This window comes from Bombus bifarius, unplaced genomic scaffold (assembly GCF_011952205.1).
Source record: "Bombus bifarius isolate JDL3187 unplaced genomic scaffold, Bbif_JDL3187 scf7180000007978, whole genome shotgun sequence".
Taxonomy (NCBI): domain Eukaryota; kingdom Metazoa; phylum Arthropoda; class Insecta; order Hymenoptera; family Apidae; genus Bombus; species Bombus bifarius.
In genome coordinates this window covers 1,869,255-1,895,866 of record NW_022884363.1, presented here as the reverse complement: position 1 = coordinate 1,895,866, position 26,612 = coordinate 1,869,255, and the positions used below count along the sequence as shown (strand labels likewise).

The window sequence follows — 26,612 nt, the reverse complement described above, 5'->3', positions numbered from 1 at the left end:
TTTAGTAATCGGTGCAAAAAATCGTGCAAATGTTCAAATCTACTTTTTTCGAAAAAGAACACATATCTTTTTAGCATCTTATTTAAAAATGTTGAGGTTGACTGATTGAAGAACGAGTTAATGAATTTGTAATAGAAAAGTATATTGAGATAATTAAAGGTATAAGCTTATACTAATTCAGATCCTTACTCTCTTAGTGTTACTAGACAATGGAATGATATGGTGCACTTTCATATATTTATAGCGAAAAGACATTACCAAAAAAGTTAAGCTCATAGCTTTGGTTAGAGGCTACAGGGAACATAAATAGAAATCTGTTTATTAGTTCCTTTGTTCCTAGACCTTGCAACCCAAAACATAATGTATATTCAAGGATACAATAATATGCACCGCTCCTTATTTAGAATATTTCTGCGTAATAGCAGTCTGCAGGTCACGGATAAACATAAATAAAGATGTAAAGTTTTCCTTGAAGTAGTTATTTCAACAAAAGAAAATATCCTTTTTATAGAATATAGAAATAACTTGTGGATGACTGTCTATTCTATATAATTTTACAGACTGAGATTTCCCATAAGTCCGTAAACATCCTCAGATGTTGCTTATCAGTAAGAACCAGTAGCATTTCGCTCAACTAATTATTTCTGTCGCCAACACCAGTTTGACGGGCAATTAATGACGTCCTTGGGATCCCTAGCGGTTCACTGTGCGGATCCTTAACCACGCATATCTTCGAATCCTCACGAGAAATCGATGTTCGAGCTTAAGCTCACGCACGATCGTACCAGGGAATTGATTGCAGCTTATGGATAACGTTTAGAGGCTGTATCTGCGTGAAGATGACCGGCCCTATAAAGTCACCACACCGGAAATTATAACTCGGATGCCGCGGCGGGCCGCGTAAAACGCCCCCTTTTACGAAATAATTTACCAGCCTGACTCGTTAGCGGGGCATTCAAAGTGAGACGCAAAGGAAGAGCCTTGTTAGCCACGCGTATGCTCGCCCTCGTCTTCGTTTTCTCTCTCTTTATATTTCTCCCCCTCTTCACCATTCAGTCGTTCCTCCAGGCGATCCACGATTTTTCGGTGAAACCGCGACCGATCTCCCCCATCCTTTCACAACGTCTAATTGATGCGTCGCGATTTACATAAAGTGTCGGTCGAGCCAGCCAGCTGTTGACACCTTGGAAAAATTTTAATGTTCTCCTACCAATATATTCGTTGATAAAGTGGGCAATATGTTCGCAGTTTTACTTCTGGCTAACGGAGAAATATCATTCGACTTTTGGAACCCTCCGGTGAGCCGCTGGCGGGCCTTTGCGTTTAAACCGGGGAATATGGATCGTATGATACAGAGATAACTTTATTTCGTATGGCTTGCATAGGTGGTGGCGAGATACGGCCTCGTAAAAATTCGCGCGCGCGGTTAATACGAATAATTATTGCACCAGACTGTTGCTTCGGGGCAGTGTGATTCTTGAAACTCTGCAGAGGAATTATTAAGGTTATGCTACAGTTTCAGAAATGAAATTCAAAATCTGGTAAAAATATTCATGCTTAATTCTTAGCATATCACGATGAGATCATTAACACGTAATAAATAATATTTGTAGAGAAGAAAACGTATGATTTCCGATAGACATTTCAAGAACGCGATAATAAAAATTAATACAATAATAGCAAGAACCCGGAAGTCTTGTAAGAACTTCTTTTCGTGAACAACGTCGATCCACTTTGATATGCTAAAGACTAAGATTTCGTTTAACTTTCGTTTCTTTATTATTTTTTTATATTTATTCGTAAGAGCCAAAACCATCGTAATTGAGATTGATTCAGCTCCATTAATTTTTTAATTACACGATTACAGATGCTTCTGATTGACAGATTAAACATTGTTTCAACAAATTCTACTTTTCTTTCTCAGAAAAGGATTCCTGAAAGGACTGTTCTTACTGAAAGGATTATAAAAATCCACGAATGGGTGAAACTACCCTCGATCGTTGAAAACAGGGGTGGTTTAATCGCGGCCAGGCAGATACATTGCTATTCCGTGATCGTTTGAAATTTTACAGGGCAACCCGTAACGCATTGGAGCACGGGTGGCGGCTCTAACTTCGAAGTGGCAGCTTGGCTAAAAGCTTTCCGCAATTTTCGAAACGATTATGATTTCACGAATGGTAATGAGGTCAGGACCGAACGCATTACCACGGCCAACCTCCCTGACTATTCCAGCTTCGGAGTCACGACAGTTTAATTAATTTATTGACCGGACTTTTCTCGTTATGGGACAAGTCCGTCGCGCGACGGACTCCGACTGTTTAGCAAACACGAAAGCGCACGTTCTCAAGTAATTACCCGGTACCGCGTGATTTACGGTTATGCTGCCGCGTCAGTCCGCGTATGCGTTTCTCAAACATCTCACGATCATGCTCTCGAACGTGGAAAATGGATATCCAACAGCGACGAACCTTCTCCGTGCCAAAGGGAAAGGAGTTGAAACGTTGAAACGTTTCATTTCTGACAGATGATTCTCGTTCACGATTGGTCGTCGCGATTAAAGTGCAATTTGCAACAGAAATAGTTAGTAATAACCCTATCGAACCCTAGAGCTGCACGCGGAGAGAGAGAAGAAAGGAGATGATTTAGTGCTGTCGTAAAGTTGGTACAAAGGAAACATCGAACCACGCCTGTAAAGTAACCCTGACTTTTACGCGATTCAAGGATGTAAAGCGACCAAATGAAAAGAATTTAATGGAAGAAAAAAGCTGGGGCATTCTGCTTCTTCGTTTAATCACCTGTAACACCTGTTCTTACTCCCGTCGGAAATATATGGCTCGTGAAAGCCGTTCGTCCAGTTTGTTCAATGAAATCGTTGAAACGAGGCCGGTGGGGGAGATTCTGGTGGGGAAATGTAATGGCGAAATTGTTCTTTGATCTTTTCATGATGCATAAATTAAAAATTAGAATTTTTACTATCGTCTACACGGGCAAATCAAAGTTATAAAAAGTTTTACTATTTCTTAATATTCATTGCCTCTTCTACTTACTAACCAAAACCTTTGACCAATTCTCTCTTAAATAAACTCATTCGCATTAAAATTCACGAGCCGAATGTTCCGCAGGAATAAGCACAGCCATATCCTCTGCATTCATCACTGATCAAGGTCAATTTTCCTGGTCGGTTCACCTTCAGTGAGATTCGGGTCAGCGTCGAAGCACCATGCCAAGATCCAGCCTTAACTCTTGGCCCCGTCTATTTCGCCAATAATCGAATTCTGGCTTATAGAACGCGATATACATTCCCGTCTCATGCATCTTGCCACACATTCGCTGCTTCGACGACGCGTCTCAGTCGTTCGTTTCTCGCGGGTCATTCGAGTCGAGATGGATTTCAATTCTCCTTCTTTCATTTCTCGCTTTTACAAACGATAGAAGAAGAAGAAGAAGAAGAAAACGCGAGAGGAAGGAATCGAACCGAGAGAGAATTGAAAGATGAAAGGAGATGGGGTGGCAGGGTGTCGCGGATAAACGATCTAGATAGCGGACTTTATGGTTCCGCGGGATTACCGGGGTTCGTTGCATAAATTTCACCGACGGATATAATGTAAAGCTAATACGCTGGTTATTCCAGCTGAGGCGGTGGGGGATATTCGTAACGCTTGTGCGGGGTTGGCGAACGTCGAGGGACAAGGAGAAGAAAAGAACGAAAGGGAAAGGGAAAGGAACGGGCGGAGACAGCGCGAGGACGAGCGACTTCGGAGAACGCCTGGGAATAGTAAATTTTCGTTACAACGCGGCATCGTTATTAGCATACAAGTATTTAGAATGAATTATTGGCCGGTTCGCTTATCCCCATGGGTGGATATATTCGGTACAACCTCGACTCCACTCTCTCTTTCTCTCTCTCTGCCTCTCTCCAACGTCAGGTGTATCCCACAGGAGGTAGCATTATATCTTGCATATTTTATCCCGCACCGTTGGTCCCTCTTCTTGCAACACGCTTTTCTTCAAGGAACGCAACAACGGAAGGTAGGCTGCTGCAGGTCAGGAAGAAAGGGATCAACTGTACTATCATTTAAAATTGAAGATGGCTGTGCACGGTGAACTATTTGAACTCTCTTTGCTTCCTGTACTTTTGTACGTGGTTTGTTTCGAAAGTAATAGGATTACTTTATATCTAATATCGATATTTGGTTTGTGAACCTTTTTATATTTATGTATTTCGCTTACATTTTATATTTCCTAATCGATTTGATTAATATTTCATCGTGATTTTATATTCTTTTTCGATAAAAATGATCTGCTATCGAATCTTTAGCTACAGAGGAATTATCCTCGTACGTGACAAAGAGAGATCCTCAATCTTATACCATTGAAGAACAAGTTTTTTTAAAATGAAGACTGCTAACTAGGAGAATTCAGGAGATAATAAATAAGTTCTCATTCGCCTAACTCTTTTAAAACCATCATTTTTATTCTCAAGAATGTAACCTAAAAATATTTTAATAAATAGAGTAGCATTATTTTTTAGACAGACCCAGTATACACCATAGAACACTGTCTTCGATCTTCTTCCTTCTTATCTCGTCACATTATCTTTTGTGAGTTGTTAGGTCTAAGCTAAGCTATTCGGATTTACGATCGGCTCAGCTGGATCAAAGAATCGATTGCTTATAGCTGTGGAAGGAGTCGTTGCTGTACACCCAGGACCCTGATTAAGCGTGTAGGTCGCCGGGTACTGGCCTTGACAAACGATCGGCTAGCAGAAATCGCCGCTAATTGTCATGCTCGCGAGTGGCAACCCTTTTCCCCGCGATATTCGACGAGTAAACCGCATTTGCGGTCAACCCCTCGGTCCTGGCATTCTTACTTTATTAAGCGAGAGTTATGCCCCCGGGTCTCGTTCGCGATCTCTTGATGTCGGACTGGGGGCCATAATCGAGTCTCATTCAGAAAGCTCTAACGAAGGGAATAAAAAATCGGACGTCTCACTCGTTTCACTTAGAGATTGATTTCTGTGTACATTGATAAATAAAGTGTAGAGAAGTGTAGGTACGTAACAACAATTTTTCTAAGACTACATTTTCGATGCTACTTTTTTAAAACATAAAAGAAGAAGCGAAAATAAAATATTATAGAGACAGCTTCGTTTTTGCAACACAAATAATTTTCATATACATTGCTCGAAATAATTAAAGCACTTTTTTCTGTGTCCATTCTTCTGCACTTTGATTTTAATATCCATCCTTACATCTGTACATTGTTCTTCAATAATTATCTAAAATCGTGCTTTTGTCACACGATCATAGATTTCAGGTTCAGCTGTGCTCTGAAGAAATGTTTGCGAAACGTCGGGACAAAACGCAACGTACAAATAAAAGCAGGATTGAAATCCGAAGAACCTCGAATACACCTGATCGTCGTGAAAGTAGATCTAAGATCATCTTAAAGTCGATCCTTATCATAGTATTACGCTATTAGTTATTAGCTACTAAATTACAGCGAAGTATCTAAATCCTCGACAAACACGCGAAACCTTCGTTGGACGCACGAGCAATTTAAGACCACGGACCACCGAGCTGATCTCTCCCATCAATTTTCAATTTCGTTCGGTGCTGACACGCATCGCGTCCGATCCTCTCCATCCTCGTTCTCCATCCACGTTTTCGCTCGCTTTTCCGCGTCTCTTCGCTCCATGGCAAATCAACTGCCGCCGCAGCACGATGCAATTAGAAAGCCATTATAATCCGCGGAGCGTGTGTGCGCGCTGCCGTCGCGCAATGAACGCGCGGACAGGGGCCGAATTCCCGTGGAGTTTCTACACACCTTCTGTCGGGGCTAGATGGATGTCCGGCAATCAGGTGCACAGACCCCCAACTGCCTTTGAATTCGTCCGCGCGGCAGCTGCCTGATATATTCTCGTTGACGCGGGACCATCATCGTGGCCACGGGCCGCCCGCTGCTTCGTTTTCGTGTTTCAACGTCGAAACGCGGCTGGGAAAGGAGCCGAGAGATTCGACCACGCGTCACTGGACCGTACATTTTTTCGGAAATTGACCGTGAACGATTTACGCCTAGCGTAGCTAGTGACGCGTGCGAGATACCGACACCCCGTCGAGAAGCTACTCTTCTCGTCCCTTGACAACTTCGCGCCCCTGTGTCAGAAGTTGCAGAATTTTTCGAAAGTGTACGTGCTGTTAGTCCCTGTTAGGGCGTCGAGAGGAAGGGGTTGTTTCTTTCATTGGTAAAGTGAACGAAGAGAAAGTCTCAAGCAGGGACGACCATAGTTGATGTGTGAATTTATTGCGTCTTTATTTACTGTTAAATTGCGATTTTTATGCATCTATGAGGAAATCGAATGTGCATAACTGTACAGGAAGTACGCAAAAGTACGTATGATGTATGTAAAGAGATACTGATTGTAATTTTTAATATGTTAAACAAATGTTTAGAATCTGTTTCTTTGGATGTATTGTCTCCTATCGTACAAATTGTTGTTATTGTTTGAAAGAGTTATATCTAACAGTGTAACGAATCTCAAACACATGATCGATAGAGTGTAATTCAAGATATATGCGTTCCAACAGAGATCGAATATCTTTGATCGGTTCTAACCGTCATATTAAATACAATCACTAATAGGTGACTTTATGTGCTCAACAATGTTACGAAATCATAATGATCTTTATAAAAATCAGTAGTGAATACTTGATGTACCAGCATATCATTCATAAAAATCAGTATCAAAGTTTGAATTAATTCAACGATTCGTAAATGAAACTAATTAACGGATAACTAAATGTAATCATCGTAAAATAAACGTACAGGGTGCTTATTACGAGTGTCGAATGAACCGAGTAGCAACTAAAAGTCCGAATAAATCGACCGGATGACACGCGTATATCTGCCAAGCGTTGCAAGAAATCGAACACACAGAGGACTCGCAAACATACACACCAGTCTTCCTGTAAGACGCGGAAGATTTACACGGCCAATTGTTGGCCCGCTTGTCATTTCGAGCGTCGAGGAAGGAAATGTAGCCGAAAGAAGTTATGGCGTCCAGACGTCTCGAGGGTGGTTCTAGCCGGTAGCGAAGGAACGCGAGATTTTTCGGAAATTGACCGTAAACGACCGGGTCAATTTACGCTCTCCGAGGAAAGTGACGGCTCGGTTCTCTTCAATCGATTCCGGGGATCTACGCCGCCCTTAAAGGGTGGTGGAAAAATGGGAATTTAAACGACCTCTGCCACGCGAAGCTTTCTAGAATCTTAATTGGAGCCGAAGACAAAGGAGTGGCTGGCACAAAGAGTTAAATCGCGCTCTTTCTGCAGCGACGTCGAAGGAGAAAAAAGACGTTTCAGAAATATTCCACGTTTTAAATCATCGGATCGATTTAAAAAATAAACGAACGTTGTTCAACAACGTTGACGAAATGTCGGTGGCTTTGCGAGTCGATTCGCGATTGTTAAACGTCGGGCAACTTTCGAAATCGTTGAAAATTCATGAGCGTCGGATACGCGCGGTCGAACGCGAATTTCATCGAGCCACGGTAAATTCGCCGGCTACGAGTCAACGATCATTTCCAAGGAGTTAATATTCAAAATGAACATTAACAGGGGGGTCCAGGGCTACCGTTAATCTTCGATGGCATGTGGGACCACTCACGGTGCGCCGCAGGTCGCTTTATCGCGTACGCGTTAATTATGCAAATGAATAATTAGCATTTCGATTATTTCGACGACGCCACCCACGCTAGCCGTCTGGAATCTCGACGATTCGACCGTAAGCAAATTCATTGGCTACTCTTCGATGAAGGGTTGCGCTCCTTAGTTTCCTCGCGTGCTTTTGCTTGGAACTTGCAACTCAAACACGATTTAACTGAAACGAGCATACGCTCGTAAAAATTTTATCGAAGTTTTCAGCAGAAGTTCGATAAGTATGATAAATCTCGACGCGCGAAATCTTTGTTCGCTTGTCTTTCGATTGGTCGGTCGTTAAACAAGAATTCTTCGTACGAACGAAGCTTGTAATATCATCCTTTCACGATGAAGGTGTCATAACACGAAGGGAGAGTCCGAACACGTATGATGTCAAAAATGACAAAAGGTTAAATCAGATATTGTCGAATCGGAAGAGTATAATGGCAGAATTTACGAGGAACAATCGATTGGCTATAGGAATTTCATCGTGGCATGGGGACACCTGCAGCAGGTACCTGGGAATATTAAACATTGGTTCGAATTTGCCAGTGGAGAGAAGGGTTCCACGAATCAATGTCGATTGATCAATGGAAAGCGAATCGACTCGACTGCAGAAATAAACTGTTAGTCTTATGAATATATTCATACCGAGTTCATCAATATTCAAAACCTACTTTCCTACGCTTAAATCCAACTGAAATCGGATGTGACCGGCTCCCAGACGCTCGTACCCTGTCACGAGAACGAACGATTCATGGTTTCTCATCGTAAATCTTTACGATCTTTGGATTCGTGTCTTCCTTCTCGCGACGGCCACGAAAGATGAGATCCTGAAATCTATCAATTTCAATAACCTGACGCTGGTACTACATATTTCATCTTCTGACACATCCGCGATTTTCCCAGATTTCTCTGTATGCCTTAAATTCGAATTTCAGCGAAGAAACGAGATAGATTCGATTCGATTAGATCCATTCTGTCGGATCGTTCTACGCTACATTCACGCGTTCGTCGAAGGAATACTCAACGAGCGATCGTTCAATCGGATCGCGAATTCGGTTCCTTTGGACCATCTCCAATTCTCTGGCTCGTGACCCTTTCTCTTTCGTCTATCATTGCCTGTTGCGTCATTTTGCCAACTCCGAGGCCGGAACGTGAGGAGTATTCCGAGAAACCGTGGAAAGAAAGCATCGTTCGAGAGGCAGGCCACGTCTCGATCCGGGAGATTTACAGAGGTACCAGCAAATAGATCAGCTCGCTAATGGATGGTCGCTCCTTCTCGATATTACCTTTTTGCCCCCTCGAGCTCCGGGCAGGAAATTAGCAAGTCTTAAGAGATCCCTCCGTGTTAATCGTCGGGCTGATTTCTGCGGCGTCGCTCTCGGACAATTTGCCACGACGAAAATTTCATTTGTCCCGTTCCCTTTTGCGTGCCAACCGATCCAGTCGACCCCTTCGAGGGTCTCTTCTCGCTAATCCACCTTATTTCGTCTCGTCTCTATCATCTTTCACCGCTTCTGTCCCTTTTCAACTTGCTCTCGAGAGTTTCCTCATTGGAGAACTTCGGGGACTCGAGCCGGGATAACATCGATTAATCCCGGCTCGTTCGGCCGAAAACCGTGAAAAACGTCACTCGACTCGGGCCCAGACGCGATGCCATGCAAGCTCGACTGACGTTGAATGAAGAACGAAATCAGATTTCAGCCGGCGGCCGTCGGCTTTCTAACAATAAGTCGGATTAAGGGTGGCTCGCCCTGGCGAACGCGGAACTCAGCCGAACAATGATACACTCTATGATCGAGATTATGTACTCTTTCCTTTCTTTTTCGAGAGCCTTCTCCTCTTTTTGTATACTGGCGTTAAGAAGATTCTTTCGATCGGAAGAACACGCTTTGGTGTTACAGGATTTGAAGGAACGAGACGAATTATCCTATGAAGACCGAGGAATAAAGAAGTCAATGTCTCATATGATATATCGTCGATATCGTTTCTTCTTTTTCTCCCTTTTTTTTCAGTAATAGAAAGGGTGAAACGGGGATAAAATTTTCAGGTAATTTAACGTGATCGTTTTATCGATCAATACGTTTTATCGGTCATATACTCGTGTCACATCGCACAATGAAAACTGTGGCTCGTCGTATCCGCGATCCGGCGCTCCGTTCACGTGGCGTATCCGCGTAACGTCAATCCGATAGCCGCGCGCGTCGCGAACCAAACGTTAAAGTAGGACATAACAAATAGCTCACCTTATCTACAATACCGCGTACTGCACGGACGTTGATCAGGCATAGAACGCGCACACACCAAACAGCACGTAAGAAATCATCGATCACAGCCCTGATCTTCTCTTCCCGCCTTTTCTTCTCTTACTCTGCTTCAAATACAGAATACCTCACTTGCTTTCTCTCGTCGCACCTTGCAATACACGTTGCAATTACAAAAACGCACTATTACAAGGTCTACCGAACTAGTCACGTAAAATATATCCTCCGCCCCCCTCAAAGAAAGGTAAAAACCAAAGTCAAAGAACTAAAGAAGAAAACTAAAACGAAACAATCTGATGTAAATAAGCACACGCGACTAATCTCCAGTCACCAAACTGAATCACTGACTATCTCCCTGCTCGTAACAGTGTCCGTCGCGACGATGGGTCCGGAGCAAGGTCCCCATTGAATAGCAGACACGTTTCGCGAGCCGTACGATCAAACGAAACAACGCACCAAGCAACAACCGTACCGTCACGGCGCCACGGCACTAACTGACAAGCTGACGAGAACCTCCAGTTGCTCGAAGGAGTGAAGCGGCTGGGGCGACCGAACCGGAGGGGTAAGGGGACCCAGTTACCAGAGGCTTTCTCGCTCCGGCTAGAGGAACGTTCGGTTTGCTCGCGTTCAATCTCGCCGCGTCTCTCTTGCTCGCGTTCTATCGCCACCTAGTGGCGGTCTCGCAAACTCGTTCACGGGTACGGGCATCCACCTCCCCTTGACGAACACCAAGGCAATCCGGTGGGGGGTGAAACGAGCACGTGGGGGCAGCTAAAGAGGGAGGTCCGTGGCGCGTGAGCGTAGTGGGGGCCAGAGGCAAGGCCGGCTTGGGGGTGAGGTTGCAAAATATGTTGTAGAAATGGGGTGGCCGATGAATGCGGTCGCCCGTAGACTAGAGATTTTATTGATCTTTTTTCCACCCCACGCTCGAACCTAGAGGGGGTGGGTGTTTGGAAGGGAGAGGGGTAGCAGCGGCGCGTACACTCGCGCACGCTTAATTAAGCGGCCGGACTTACGTCGCGTATATACCTTCGTAGCACGCTTTACCACGCCGCGCCGGGACTCTCTCCGGTCATTCCGCGTTTCGACGATCGGCTGGAATCCCGGTCGACGAGCCCATCGATCGATTTGCGGCTAACTTCGAGCCCATTGAAATTAAACGGGCCGAACCGAGCTCTGGGCGGTCGTGTCGCCGCCGACGGGCCATTCCTCGATTGAATTTCGAATAGGTCGCGCCTATCGCGATTACGATCTTATCATCTTGTCTGTACTTAACCTTCGTTTCGTGGATCTATTCAAGATTCATCATGTTGCAGGAGAAGTGTAATTTTTTGTCGCGATTAATCATTAGTCTGTTTTATTCAATTTTTATTCCTAAAACACGAAGCTACAATTGAGGAGTTTTCTAAGAAAAAAGTCTATGGATTTATGGCATAATATATACGTGCGGATTTATCTCTTTTATATCAAGAGAGAGGTTTTATCTCTTTTAGTTAAATAGTCGAATTATTATACGAAGAACAAAGTTTATTAAAAATCATTGTAATCTTCCATTTAAAAGTTTCCTTTGCAGGTATTATAATATTATGAAACTGCAATTAAAGCTTCTGACACGATTGTTTCTAGAAAGTTTCTCAATTGTCTTTCAATCGCCTGTGTTCCCATCCTTTCTTCTTTTCTCTATCCAAGCGTACTCTATCGTTCGTGAAAAAATCTTTTACGCGTAAGAACTAATCTGTACGAGCGAATATAGTTTGTTAATAATATTGGCGAACGAAAAACAACGGGGAGATATTAACGAGTTTGTTCGAGGCGGGATTCTTAATCCCTAACTGATCAATTCTCGAGGCGTCATTGTTCACTAGGATTTATCGTTATCGCAGCCCTAAAGGCCCATAAAATCGCGAGAATTGTGAGATATTGTGTCTTGTCACTTCCGAGCTTCGACTCGTTCGATCGTAGTGGGGGCAGCGCGAACCATCCAGATTCGGATTAATGTTTATGGCGCCCCAGAGTACATGGTGAAATCCCTTCTACCGGCAGCAGCGTATAACAACCTGACAAGTATTAAGAATCGATAGGAGCCTGTACGCCGAAGCGGCTTTATGACTTATCATCTTCACACTGAACGTCTCTCGTTGTGTTCGTTATTAAGGCGACGGTTGCCTAGTCGATAATTAACGTCACCTCGGAACGATTTTCTTACGACGTATCCGCGAAATTCATAAGCTAGTCGGTTTATGTACAACCGCTGAAAATTCTTTATGGTCCCTTATCGTGTTTAAGGCATCGTCGGAAGGTTTAGTATTCGTGTTATGATTATGGAAACAATAGCTTCGTAAGTTTGTATGAAATCGTAAGGACTTTTGGAATTTCGATGTGGAATAATTTACCAATCAATAATATTATTCAATCGATACATTATAATTTATAGAGAGCAATATAAACAATTGTTACAGTTTTTAAACTTTGTACTCAAATATTTGTAAATCGTAGTACTGATAACTTGGAATTTGTAACTTGTAAAATTTTCCTAATAACGTTAGTTCAATCGCGCAACAATATCTTACCGTGAGTTAAAAATTAATTAAAAGGTCTATTGTAGATAGACGTTTTAACGAGGAAAGTTCGTTGAACTATTCTAACGAATCTGGTTTATTACACCACGAAATGATCGAAATAATTAGAAGGATAAAACTAGTTTTGCGTCAGATGAAATCAGACCCCCTCGATCTGGCAGATTTCACGGTAGATCAAGCCGGCCACTGCTCGAGGAGTTAGAAACCGATCAACGAGTCCGTACCGCCCGCGCTCTGTCGATCACGAAATAAACACGATTAATCGTTTCAGACAACTCCGTTCCACGAAGTTCCGGTTGCTGTGGCGCGACGAGCCTTAAAGTGGATTTACTCGATCCGAATGTATTACCTGCCGCGTGGGGGTCGAGGAGCAGCCACTCCGGCTCAAAGAGTTCGTCGCCCGAGAGAGAGCGAAGGCTAATTAGCGATTCGATCACGGGGCATCCGATGCCAGGGAGACAACGTCGCCGCCTTCGCCTGGATTCCCTTTGATCCCCCGTCATCCCTGTTTCGTTCAATTCGCTCTCATCGCTATCCTTTCACGACGATTCTGTTCTCGTTCAACGTACACACGCGACGAGGCGTTCCGTGAGGCGCGATCGTAACAAAGCTACAAAGCAGAAATTAGACGAGGGAATAGCCACGTAGCGTTTGATCCCAGACAATTCCTCCAAAAAACGTGATACTAGAAAGAGGAAGGCGGCCCTCTTCTATACCTTTTCTCGCGTTAATCGCGTCAAACGGGACTTCTATATCCCGGGAATCCTATATCCCGAATAAAAAGAATCATTCTCAAGTGCTCGTATCTATATACATCACCGATACAAATTAACCCAGACCCTTTACCAAGCCACCACGACCAAGAACAGGATCACAGAGGTTCCCTTTGCGGTCCTTCAATTTCTCCGTCTCTACCTCGAACACCCTCTCTCCGAACCAATCCCGGCACGCGAAAGAGGAAGGACACGCGGCCGCAGACAAGAGATCTAATATACCCGACGGTTACATTAGCCGGATTTAATTTAAGCCTCGACCTCGCCGCGAGACTAGCGCGAAGCTTACATTCGAGGACGCGGTTGATTCCGGTGGAGAAAGGAAGAGAACGGAAGGCGGTGGTTTGGTTTGGGGTGCAGCAAGATCGAGTCGACAGACGATGGCTGTGTGTGTGCTGGTAGCTAGATGCCACCGGTTTATTGTAATTGCGCTGTCGCACGCCGTGGGAGCAAGCTTCCACCGGCGAGAACCGGGGCATTGTAGCCGCTAATGCTCGGCCGTTTCGCTGGCTGGGTGCAGGGACGGGAACAGCTTCATTAACGGCAAAAAATCACCGTGACGAGCATTCGCCGCTTCTTCTTCTCGCGACGTGTTTCACCTGGCCGAGTGTAAACGAAAGCGCCAGTGTCAGCTCATTCGAGGCTGTTGCGCGAGCCTTCTTTGCCCTTGCACCAACCGTGATAATTGATGTCGACAGACTCGCGAGCACCGTGGGTAATGACGGGAGGAAATTAGATGGCAGCCGAAGGGGTTTTTAAGTATTTAGGGAGATGAATGGGAACGGGACGCTCGGTGAATGGGATTCGGTGCACCGAGAACGCTCAGAGTAGCAGAGTATTGGATTGCGGAGGTAGAGAGGAAGAGGAGCGTAGAAAAATAGTTGTCGAGATTCATTGTTTAATTGTGGATAGTGCTCTCGGTCGAGTAGTTAGAGTGAAATTAGAAATTTTCGTGTAACGAGTCCGCTGGAAACGTAGATTCGGTAGATTCAATTTTTAATAGCGTTTAGTAATTGAAAGTCAGAAATATTGCTTCGGAGTTTTCATTCTTTTGTAAATATTATGAAGGCAGATCTTAAATATTGATATAGCAGTGAATATATTGCACGTCAAAGGAATTACATTACAGGAAAAGCTTGATGGGATTCACGAGCGATATGATCCACTTACTTCACAAGAGACTATTAACCACTTAACGGCGCACGACCGCAACGTATACGGGTAAAGCCAATACGCTTATCGTTTGACAGTTTTCTTATTTTAACTATTCGTCCTAACTCATACAACTTATCATGGAGTTATTTACATAATAGATTAAATAACTTTTAAAACAGAATAATTTTTTGAGCATTGAATCAAACTGGGTGTTCTTTTTTTTTTAGAAATTTAGAGGATTGGTTTAGTAGATGACGTGTAACAAAAGTTTGGAAAACAATTGCAATTCATCAGAATGACAAAAAAAGAAAGGAAAGTTCTTTCTTTGGAGCTTTTTTATCTCGAACATGTGATGAAAATTTAAACGACACAATTTGAAGATTTATGTCATACATATGGTTGAAAATTATATTGAGATCTATTGGTGGGAAAACAAACATCAGGCATCGGAAGACGTAAAAATCTTTCGATTTTACGAAACATTGTGATTTTCACCATTTTTAACCGCTTGTAGCTTGTCGAAACATTAACTTATTTCGATGAAATTTTCAGCATGTATGTAATTAAATGTGTATAAGTTTATACAACATGTTGCTTAAGTTTTCAGTACAACTTCAGATAAAAAAAATAGTAAATTAATCCTTTTATTCCCAAAAAAAACGCAAGTCGATTGATCAATCCGTGAACATATATTCCGAATATAACTATATCAGTTATGCGAGGAACTGCATATTAGATTCTACAGAATTTTTCGAATTGAAGGTACAATTAAAAAAACGAGTGAATCTACATAAAAGAAAATAAGTCTAAAATATAGAGTGATATTTTTCTCGACTAAATCGAATATTGAAGGTGTATCGAGTACATATGTACGAGTGAAATCATACATGTATAAATGTATGCATACTGGTTGAATTTTTAACATTGATTTACTCGGAAAAAGATTTTCATGCGAAAAGATATCACTCTACATTTTCGTTTTACTTTTTCATGTAGATTTACTCTCTTTACAGATAGCACCATCGATTCGAAAATATCCTGCATATCTTATAAAAGAAATATCACAGCCATTTTCGTTGTTATCAGCAATTCGGTGAAAAATTTCTGCGATAAGGAGTTAAAAGAATTTAAAATCTAAATAACTCGACGTTGTTGACTTTGGCAATTCTTATGCAGCCAGACTCTCGTTTTCGATGTTCCTCGGTTCGCTGTTTCCGTTTGTCGCTTCGCCAGGCAACGACAAATACGCTGGCCCGGAAGGAGCCTAAGCTCATTCTTATTTATGAAAGAAGAAACGTCGTCGAAGTCCATTCGCCGAGCACTCGGATACCTATACACCATACACTATGTTGTTGGAGCGACATAGAATAAGAAATGGCTGGCGTTGGTGAAAAGTTTCATCGAAGAAGGTAGCCGCGAGAAAGTTTTCGACAAGTTGAGATCGCGCGTTTCGTCGCTACTCTTGTTTGTTCTCTAGCGACAATATAACAGGTATGGCATGGTCTGCGTATATATGACATGTATAAAGCTCTGTCGGCTGGTCTTAGCCGCAGGAACTGTTTTTAACTCTTTATGACAGCTGTAAATCTTCGTTACCGTAGCGACCAGGCATCGGTTATCGCTATCAGGGACAATACCTGGTGCAAATGTTGACAAGGTCAGTGTGTCGATGGGATCGGAAATGAACGATGGTTGTTTCGTGACGAAAAACTTTCCCTTAGAGGTATAGAAGTATTCGAACTTCTTTCTTATTATTAGAATCTTCCTGAGTTTTTCTCAGCCTCTCTGATTAGGTTTGTTCCATTCGGAAAAGGATCTACCCTTATTGAGACGTTTTCTCGTTAAAGACGTTACGGCGCTGCATCTGATAATTTATGGTCGTAGTAAATCTGGGCTACCGTGGAAGGACGTTTACAATCGAGCGAGTAAAAAGAACGAGTCACAGCAGGTCACTGTGTCAACTGGAAACGCTAGTGTCCTCCGTGAATCCTTCAAAGGGGCCAGTTCTTTCGACTTCGGTTTCAAGAAGAAAGGGGAAAAACTCGGTCAGAAGGTCTGGCTTCTCTTTCCAGCCATATTCCATCCGACCCAACAACTTATCCCGGTGTTTTACAACGTCTTTAAATCCTCGTGGTAAGAAGTTCGGATTCTTTTTGTCCGCCACTTTGGAGCGTCTTTGGGAGTACCATAGCTACGGGTCACGTACCGGTAGTAAATAACGCGGCGACCAAGAAATCCGTTGGAATATGCACGGCTCCTATTCAGCCAATGGTTTCTCATCTCCGCGAGAGACACCTTCTGCAACATCGTGTACAGCGTCACGATGAAAAAGAAACCGTTACGAGGAGAGACTGGCTATTAATGGACACCATAGTTTCTCTTATATTTAACGTTATACACTGCGACGTTTATCTGCGTACCTGTACGCCGCGTGTATCGATCCTGTTTGTATATTTAAAACCGACACGACAAACACGTTAAGAAAATAGCATGGGAGCGCGAGAGACCGCGAGATGCATCGGCTTAACCAGGTGCAAAATAAACTCGCCTATTTATCGCGGTTGTACGCAAGCTTGGAGCGCGTGGCCGATAGGAAGCCATTACGCTCGCCTCTGCGATGTTTTCCACGGGAGTTTGATGGCTGTTTGCACGGCCACAGAGGGGTATGATCGGCGGAGAAGGGAAAAGGGAACGGAGGTCGGTTGATTCTCGCGGCACTCGCATAAAGCCGGCATACGGACGGAGATTTTATTGGAAAACGGAAATCCGTTCCCGCGTGGGTGCTTCGTGGTCGGGGATTCGAATAAATTGCACGCCTTACGAACGCGTCTCGATCGCCGAAGAGTCCACTCGAAGGAATTTTTCATGAAGTTTTCACGTGGCTCGTGAAACGAACGCGACGCGTCGCTCCTAGCGGACAATTCGCCACGCGACAAAGAGCCTGTTTACGGTTAAATCTCGGCATTACCTGTTAAATGCTCTGCACGGCGTCCCCTCGTCGAGTTTCGTTTCATCTCGCATGCAAATGGAGGTTGGCTCAAGGCGAGCTCAACAGCTTAAATTACGTCTCCTCTTTCCCTCTTTGCCCCTTTAAGTTTTCGATTTTATCTCTATCTTTGTCCGTGTACGTTTTTCTGCACGTCGATCGAGCTCACCGACCAATGAAATTCAAAAGATACGGAAGATCGATGGGTCGCGTTTTAATTATACAAAATTCGGACCGGACGCGAACGAGCGTGAACGTACGAAGAATTTTGAAAAACATGGCCCTGCCGCGAGCCGCGCAGTAACGTTATTTACATTATTCATTAAATACTTTCGCCATTTACATAAATAACCCCCACCCATCGGCCGCGAGCATTCGGTCCCGCGAAAAAATACGAACGACCACTCTGTATGCAAACTACGAATTATTTGCGAGCTGGACGCGGACACCGTGACGATGAAATTTCGAGTATAAACGTATTTAAAGCATCCGATGTCAAGTGAAGGCTAACTATCGTGTTCACATCGAACAATATCGAATACTTCTTGCTTGAACCACCACAGTACTACGTAATACCAGGCATATTCTTTTCCTCGTGACCGAGACGAACTTCTATATGTCCGATAATGCCCACTCTGTCCAACTAAAGATTTATTTCCACCATTTTCACTCACCAACCATGTTAACTTCGACTCTTTCTCAGCCAACTCGAGAACGAACACTCCTGGGTCGTCGGTAAATCTACATAAAAGCCACGCCGGTTTAATAATTTACGTGAGATCCTCCGGCTGATCGTGACTCACACGAATCGCCGAAGAAACGAGGTTACCCTGGTGCACGATGGCCAAATAATAACAGCCACCCTCGGGCTGAAATACCTTCGTACTCTCTCCTCCAGGTGTATTCTAACGCCACCGGTTCACCTTGATTTGTATAACGTATCCTCTGCTCGTCCCTATTTCCCTCTCTTCTTCTCCCTCTATCTTCGTTCCAAGCATACACTTGCTAACCGCTTCGTAACCCGTATTCAGCTGGCCATAATTTTCGTGAACCCCGGCCGAAATCACGACAACCCATCATCGCGTCGATCGCAGTCGACCGGTGGGCACACCGCATCGATACACTCCGACACCGCTGCCACCCTTTCACCCTGTTTCTCTCTCTCTCTCTCTCTCTCTTTCTCTTACACATTCCCTTGTATCGTTGTTTCGTGGTGCTCCTGCTCTTCGCGTGGGCATCTCGAATTTCCGAGCCGCGTTCAGGAACAATTTGCCGGAACCAATAAACAGGACGCGTAACGAATGTCGAGAAGTATTTACGAACCTCGGTTGCACCCACGTCAGAAACAGCGGTCCACTTGGAGTTTCGCGGCGGGAAACGGACGGTCTGGACTGAAACCCATCTCACTCTCTCTCCTCCTCTTCTCTCTCTCTCTCTCTCTCTCTCTTTCACACCATCCCCTGGAATGAAACGAATCAGGGATTCAGACAATACGTTGCATTTTCGACGCGGCCGTACAGAGGCGCACGGACACGCGCGCACACGCACGTGCGTGCCAATCCATTATCCGAATTGGCTTATTGAAATTTCTCCGTGCTGACGGGGAACGGATGGAGATTCGGCCGACACTTAAACCGCTCGTTCGCCGCCTCGTTTCGATTCACCCAAGGTGAAGGGTATATGGACACACCCTAAGTTTCTCCTTTGGGGGCGGCTAGGGTGCCACCCAATAGGACGACGTAGAAGAGTGGATGACGGTTCGTCGTTTAATCTCGTGACTTATGGTGCACGTTTAATTATTGCCTGGCATTGAACGAGCTCGAGTGGAGAACGATCGTTCTACGTGCTGCGTGAAATTAACGTCGATTCGATTAGCACCGTTACAAACGTCGTGCTGAGCCCTGGCGTGAGATATTCAACATTGAAAGAGTGACACCGTGGTGAATGGTTTGAGTAGGACGATATTTTCTTGGGTTTGAATAAAATGTGCCGTGTAAATGAGATTGCTTGATACTCGTTTGTTAAGTAAAATGATTGTAAAGATTTAAGAGACGAAAAATCTTACTTCGAATATTAAGTTTCTTAATCTATTTGAAACTGGTGACGCAACGTGTGTATCGTATAATGGAATTCATGTCATCATTATCAGGCGGTATAGGAAAGACAATCGGAGAAATATAATACTCGCGAATAGAAGAAATGTTGCAAACATTATGCGAGTCAAAAGGTGGTATTAATTTCAAAATAAAGAAAGATGATCTTTGGAATATCAGTTCTTACAAATTGTCTGTTATTTAGAGATCAATCTTGAATAAAAGTTAATAATCATTAATGTTAATTGAAGACATCGCATGAAAAAACAACGAAAATAAATTATAATATAGTCTCGAATGTGGCTCCATGCTAAATGGTAAAAAATGTTTCCTCTTAACCGGAATTTTTCTGGGAACCGTTTGGTATATACGTTTCCATGTTCATCGCGATACTTAAAGGATGACCCTAATTCATCTTTCCCCGAAGAATCGTGGCGGGTGGGTAAACTTCGTTGGAGCAGGACGAGTTCCGGCGTCTGGACGTGTGCTGTGTTCTCTCCTTAGCAGCGACCAAACAAATAGTCGAATATTTATGTGAGTTTTCAGGCAGAAGTACCGGCAAACGCTGCGCCATGGTAGTTAGACCCTTCGACAGCCGACGATGATTTTACCAGTGGTCGGGTAAACTGATGTCAGTCACGAAATTAAATGGCGAGCTTGCGGCTCGTTGAACGGGCGCTTGCTGTTTGAATGACGTGAAAAAACACCGGCTTTGCCAGCATCGCGATCGAAACAAATCACCTGACGTCGGTATTTCGCGTTGCAGTTGCTACTGGCTGGCTAGCTTTATTTAGACTGCGAACAAACGCCGATGAACGTTAGTTTATTTTGTAGAAATAAAACACGATGAATTTCGAACAGTTTCCTTTATTTTACATCCGATATATTTCCATATTTTCTTTTTCATATTCCGCTACAGATACCACCGAATTTTCGATATTTCCAAATCGTACTTGATTTTTCCAATTATATCCATCACTAGTTTCACAATAATGAAAATACACTCGATACAAATTTTATATGAATTACGATCAAAGTTAACCTATCAAGAACCAACGTTGATTATCGAATTTTATTTTCACTGCGGTTATGAAAGAGTACTTCAAAGAATTTTTAATACATCTTTCGTCACTGTTCCGCTAGTGAATTTAAATATGTGTAGTACCATGGTAAACCACTCTTTTTTAAATCACAATAATATTTTTTTCATTTGCCATCTATACAAGAAGCTTTAGTAAAGTATCTATTATTCTAAGGTATGTGTTTGTTAAAAAAAAAAAAAATAATATGTTAGTTACTTTTATTTCGTTCACCAAAAATATTACGTTTACGCACCTTCTACGCGTTATACCATCGCTTGATCCCTTAACAGGCTTAAACGGTACCAAGTTAAGCCACAAGTTGAAGCCTCCGAAAGAACGAATTCAGCATCCTGAACCAATTCAACAAAGTATACGTTCGAAATCCATATCTAATTGTCTCGAACGATCCAGCTTCTCGGAGCTACGCAATGTCATTTCTAAATTCAAATCTCGCAAGGGGCAGATCGAGACTGAAGCCACGGTTTCATCGTAGGCCGTGGGGCGAGGGGTAGTGAGACACGTGTTGTTTTTTACAGAGGAATCCAAGGCACCCCGTGTATCCAGCGCTCGTAAATAATACCACTCTGTATATTTGAATACCCCTGACGGATCCCGCATGCCACTTGGGAAAGCTCCACCGTCGTTTTACTCCGCCTGGTACGCGCACCCGCGCATACAGACGCACGTGGCTCCTTACGTGCTTACGTTCGTTTATTTGTGCGTCGAACACGCACTCAGGACGCATCGTGTTCACAAAAACAGGGAACAGCGACGTCCCTGGATTCTTCCCTTTTGTTTATGCGGTGCAACGTCGGACTTAATGCAACGGGTGTGCCCCCAACGGAGACTCGGAGAAAAATGCCTGTACAGCGAAGTTGGAGAGAAGAGGGACGGATGTCGGCGAAGAGCGCGGGATTCGAAAATCCTGCGATCCAAGGACCAACGTCCACGGCGATAATTCACGCGCGATGCCCCGTCGCGAAGCTTAACTCGCGCACGGCCGACAGTTTCGCACCAGCGCGTCTCACCTAGTAACAGAAGCTTCTAAAAACCGCGTAATCCTGTTATTAATGAGAATCACGCACGGCCGAACGCTCGCCGCGTGTTCCTCGCAAAGTGATACATGGAAATCTACGTGGAAAAATTTCGTTTAAACGTGTACGTGATATATACGTGTGAAGTATCGTTGGATGAGAAGAGGTGGATATTAGAGGCGGAGTGAGAGGTTGAAGTTTTGTATTGAAACGTATCCGGTGCTTGTTATACTTTTTGCTACATAACCGTTCATTGCGGGATTTAGGTTTGCAGGCAGACACGGTTAACATTTATTTCCCTTTATTGTATGGTTTGATAACGACGCAATGTACAAAAGAGATACGACTATCAGGATTATACTAATAACGTCTGAAATAAATCCAACGATATATATTACAGAAGTTACAACATATTCATCGTTACGTACATGCTGAGATGTACGGAAATATTCGAACAATTAATTATCCATTATATTAATAAGCTTCTATATTTTACTAGTAATTATACGTTTAAGCTGGGTCACGTTAAAAAATGTTTTTCAAATCTTGCTAACATAGTTCTGGTAGTCATATCCCATTGAAGCACCAATAAGTGTTGTTCTTCCAAAAAGATGTGCATAACACACGTAATACATTCACGAAATATTTCTATATTTAGACACTGTAGTTAGTCACTGTATTATATCCACTAGTGATATGAAGAAATGTTTAAAATTACGCAATTTCTCTTCTGCAAAAACGATGCTTTCAAGAGCATCCCTGCACATGAATTATTCAGCGCGAAGTCTGAAGAAGCTTGTCGATATTTGCAAAAATTCTTATAAACTATTTTTCAGATATTTGTAGCGGAACAAGATACATGTGGTCGGTAACGTTCCCGTCTCGTCGGTAAAGCCAAAAGGAGTCGCTTCTGGGTGCACTAAAACCCAACGACCTGGCTCAGTATTTCCCTTTTTCTGAGCCACTAGAGTGCAATAATGCCGGATATTACTTTCCATCGGTTCCTCGTAAGACAACCTGTTACATATTCCATCGAAAAAATGTTATTCCTCGCATTTCAAGAAACATTTGCCGACGCCGCGAAAGAATAGGAAGAAGGTTTGCCAGTGGTGGGTGGCACGGGGGGTGCTCCGCCGAAATCATATTTCACGTCGGTCGATGCGAGATTAATAACGGCCAGACACGTTTCGATTTCCCAGAAGTACCTGTCGGCCCGCCCACGACGCGCCATTATATCGCTCGCGCGTTCGAAGGAAAGCGCAAAACCCCGGATGCTGCGCTGCTCTACTCGACCGTGGAAACGAACCGACGATGGTTAATTACCGGGGCGGACTGCTGCTGGCTCGTCTAGCTATTCGGGGTCGCGGCTGATTTTTTCACGGTGAAACGAATCTGCCATAAACACGGTCGCGGGGCTAATAACGAGCCTTGAAAAGAGTGGCTTCATTGTTCCGGCCCATTGTCTACGCCCCCGTGATTAGACCTTTCTTCCTTTGAGACAGAAAGTCTACTTCGTTGTCCAATTATATTTGCGTCTTTAATTAAAAACAATCAACGAACGGGATCTGACCTCCCTTTGAACGGTGAAACGCTTTCCACTCGACGACGACCTGATTTCATTTCAGTCTTCTTCGATGAACTTGTCACTGGGACACTCCACTTGAGGTTACGCGACAATAGGCTGAACAGCGGGCTGACTTTCGACGTTTCTATAGTTAGAGATTCTCAGGTTTAAAATGGCTGTACCTTATAATAGGAGTCACAGAAGCTATACACAGTCGGACACAAAAGTAAGTGGACAGGTAGTAGAAATAGGAGATATCAATGAAGTTTCGTTAAATACGGCTCGTTTGTAAAGAAATGGAAATATTAATTTTAATTATTTGCTAATTAATCTTATGTACTACAAGGATGTACGGTAAGTAAAAGTTAAATATGTAACACTAATACTAGTTTGACTGGACTTCATTAATACTTATTTCCTAATACCTTTTTCGTTCATACCTTATTATGGTAAGTATTTGCCATTGATTTTTATCTCCGACTCTATCTATATGCATGTATATACAGACACGCGAATATTCTGCAGGTGTGTTACAATATGGGAATGTGAGTACTTCCTGAGCAGTAAATCAAGTTTTCCTTGGGCAGAAAGAACGACCTGCGCAAGTGTCCGGTAGTGTTTGACTAAAGCGCGGCGGGACGCCTGGCAGGGTGAAAAGCGGCGCGAACACAGAAGCAAGAAGAGGGCGGGTCTCGTTAGTCGTTGACAGGAAGGCGAGTATAGCTCATCGCCTCGAATGGCTTTCCGGTTTCTATGAAAACCACCGGCGCAAACATGCTGTGAACGTGGTCTTGGGTCGTTCGGTGGGCGTTCGATGTTCGTCCGACGAAAAATAGGTGAACCATCGGTCGATCGGTTCTAGAATCGCTAGACAGCCACGTGGCCTGACGGCTGCAGGGAATTCTCAAAAGAAATTCCTTCCTTCCATGTCTCTCCACGGTTCTGGCGATTTACTCGATTACGCGGATGATGATCCCTCAATTGCCTCAAGGAAAACGGATAGAGACGCGTTTGTGCGTGAAAGAAATTACATATATACGTGAAAGTATCTGATCCAATGGCATGAATAACGTGATTAGACGAAAACGGATAACTTTTCATCAGGAAAGAATTTTCTTCTCTTGATGAACGTACAGTGTATAAAATAATGGTATTTGAGCGTGAAAAATATAGAGAAATTACAACGGAGAGTATACGTAACGCCATCGGAAGGTACGATAGAAAATATTCTAAATGTTCGCAATTACAATCTCTAAGAAATATAAGACGCGATCGAGACGTCACGCTATCTAAATGGTATATATTTTTATCGTTAAATGGCCAGATACGCGGAACATTCGCAACTCCGTCGGTTGACGGTTAAAATATTCCCGAGCACGGTGAAACGATCGAGCATCTCCACGGAACGATAAAGAAACGAGCGCGTAACGCTCGTCGAACGAGCTGATTTTCAATCCAAGAACGAATATCGACGATATCATCGGTACAATAGGGGATGAGGCTCCTCTTCATGGGGCATCCTCAAAGAAAATAGAAAAAGGAAGGCGAAACGAGAAGCTGATATCGCAGGACTTTGGTCTCTGGTACTCTGCCAGGCCCTATTTCCCGGCGATCCAGCGAGAGTGGCGGAAGTCCAGTCTGGTAAGCCGGGGCGGGTACATAGGCTGGTAGGGTGGGAAATCTATTCTACGAACGTTTGTCATGCCTGTTATTTTACCGGTACCGCTGGCTCCTTTTTCACCCGTGACCATACGATAGTTTCTGGTTACCAACGTTTTTGGAATCGCACCGGCCAAAAAGAAATAAGCCGAGTTAAACGAGCTCGCACCAGAAGAAGAAATAGGATAACGAGGAACAAATAGGTGGATTTGGATTTTTTTAACGGACAATGAGTTTCTAGCGAGTGAAAACTTTTTAGCAAAAAAGGAAAACGATTACGGGCAAAGTGGCCCATTTGTAATTGTCTTTCGCCAAATGCAGCAGTTGAGACTGTGGTCAAAGAACGTTATTTCGGCTACTGTGATGTGCAATCTCGCAATTGAATAAGAAAAATAAATTATACTAAACTTTTCTTCTGTTCTCGTACAATTTTATCAGCAGTTGATTATCAAATATTTGTTTAGAAATTTCATATAACTTGGATGATATTCTATTGATATGATATTAATTATATGTTGAATCGATATAAAAATAAGTTATGTGTCAATATTTTTTATAGTCGCTATATTTTCTCAACTAAAACCAAGAATCTCGAGGAATAGAGTAATGCGAGGTGTAAATGGCAGTCGGCGGTCCTCTAAAGAGATCCCATAGCTACGCCTTGTCCCAAATTAGTTGCAGACGTTTCATTTATAATACCGTCGCCATTATACCAGAGCTAGCACAATGCTATTGTGCGTGGAACCTCTCTCGCCCTCGGAAAGCTTGCTCGCTTCGAGAAGGACGACCCTGCATGCCGGTCCTGCATGCCTGTTCCTTGTTCGTTTCCACCGGTATGCGTGCGTCTGCATACGATCGTACGTGTGTATATACGTGTGTAACAACGAATATTGGCCGTGAAAATTTCAACGTTTCGACCGCTTTTAATCCGTCGCTCGCTGCGGTGGTCCCGGACCATTAATCGCTATGAGAAGCGATTTCAACGAATGAATCATCCGGTCGAACGTTGACGGCCGACTTTTCGGCTTATGGATTTTCCGGGATGCCCGTGAAACGGATATTAGCGTGATTAGGGGATGAAGGTAGTTCTCATCGGCGGAGTTCCTGCGCCGTGGCTCGTATAAACGATCCACGCTGTTATGTGATCGGAATTTTTGTTTGAATCATAGAATTACGTGCATACAAAGCAACATAGGGATTCGTGATGCTGGAATTTTCAGAGGATACTGATCTTGAATATTTAATGCGACACGAGTTTACGAATTCCTTTGTCCTGCGGTACATCGATATTAATATTCTAGAGAATCAATGTACTATGAGATAAAATTTCAAATTTTTAAAAGTTAAATACAAATCTCAAAATTAACAGATGTTCGTTTCAGGCCGTTCCAAGGACTGGCTAATCCGAGAACGAGCGCGCAGTCGTTATCGTGGCCGCACAGCAACGCCGAATTTGCGTGACTTCTTTCAAAATTACGAGGGCAACGCGGCGCAAAATCCGCGCGATACCTCGTCGCTAATAAAACGAATCGTGCGCGCCGGGTGATTTAAATTCTGCACGTGTCCGCCGGGAGTTGAAAAAAAATCCCTACGTTTCTCCCTCCATTTTTCCCACCGCCTTCCTCTTCCTCCACTTTTTTCGTTACGTTGCATGCAAGGTTGAGATAGTCCCGCTGCTCCATTTTTATCGCGCGGTCACCGCGGTCTGCCGTATCGGCGTACC

The 26,612-nt window shown here is 43.6% G+C and overlaps 1 protein-coding gene across 3 annotated transcripts in view; it reads right to left on the bottom strand.

Moving 5' to 3' along the window:
- The window catches only part of LOC117204376 (discoidin domain-containing receptor 2-like), a 130,010-nt gene extending 119,473 nt beyond the window's left edge, over positions 1 to 10,537 (bottom strand). For 2 of the 3 annotated variants that reach the window (XM_033441701.1, XM_033441703.1), the window contains exon 1: positions 9,947 to 10,536. The gene's annotated coding sequence lies outside the window, so the exon portion shown is untranslated. Of the gene's footprint in view, positions 1 to 9,946 lie in introns of all 3 variants that reach the window. The other variant, XM_033441702.1, reaches the window with a different exon arrangement.
- Between the last annotated feature and the right edge of the window lie 16,075 nt (positions 10,538 to 26,612).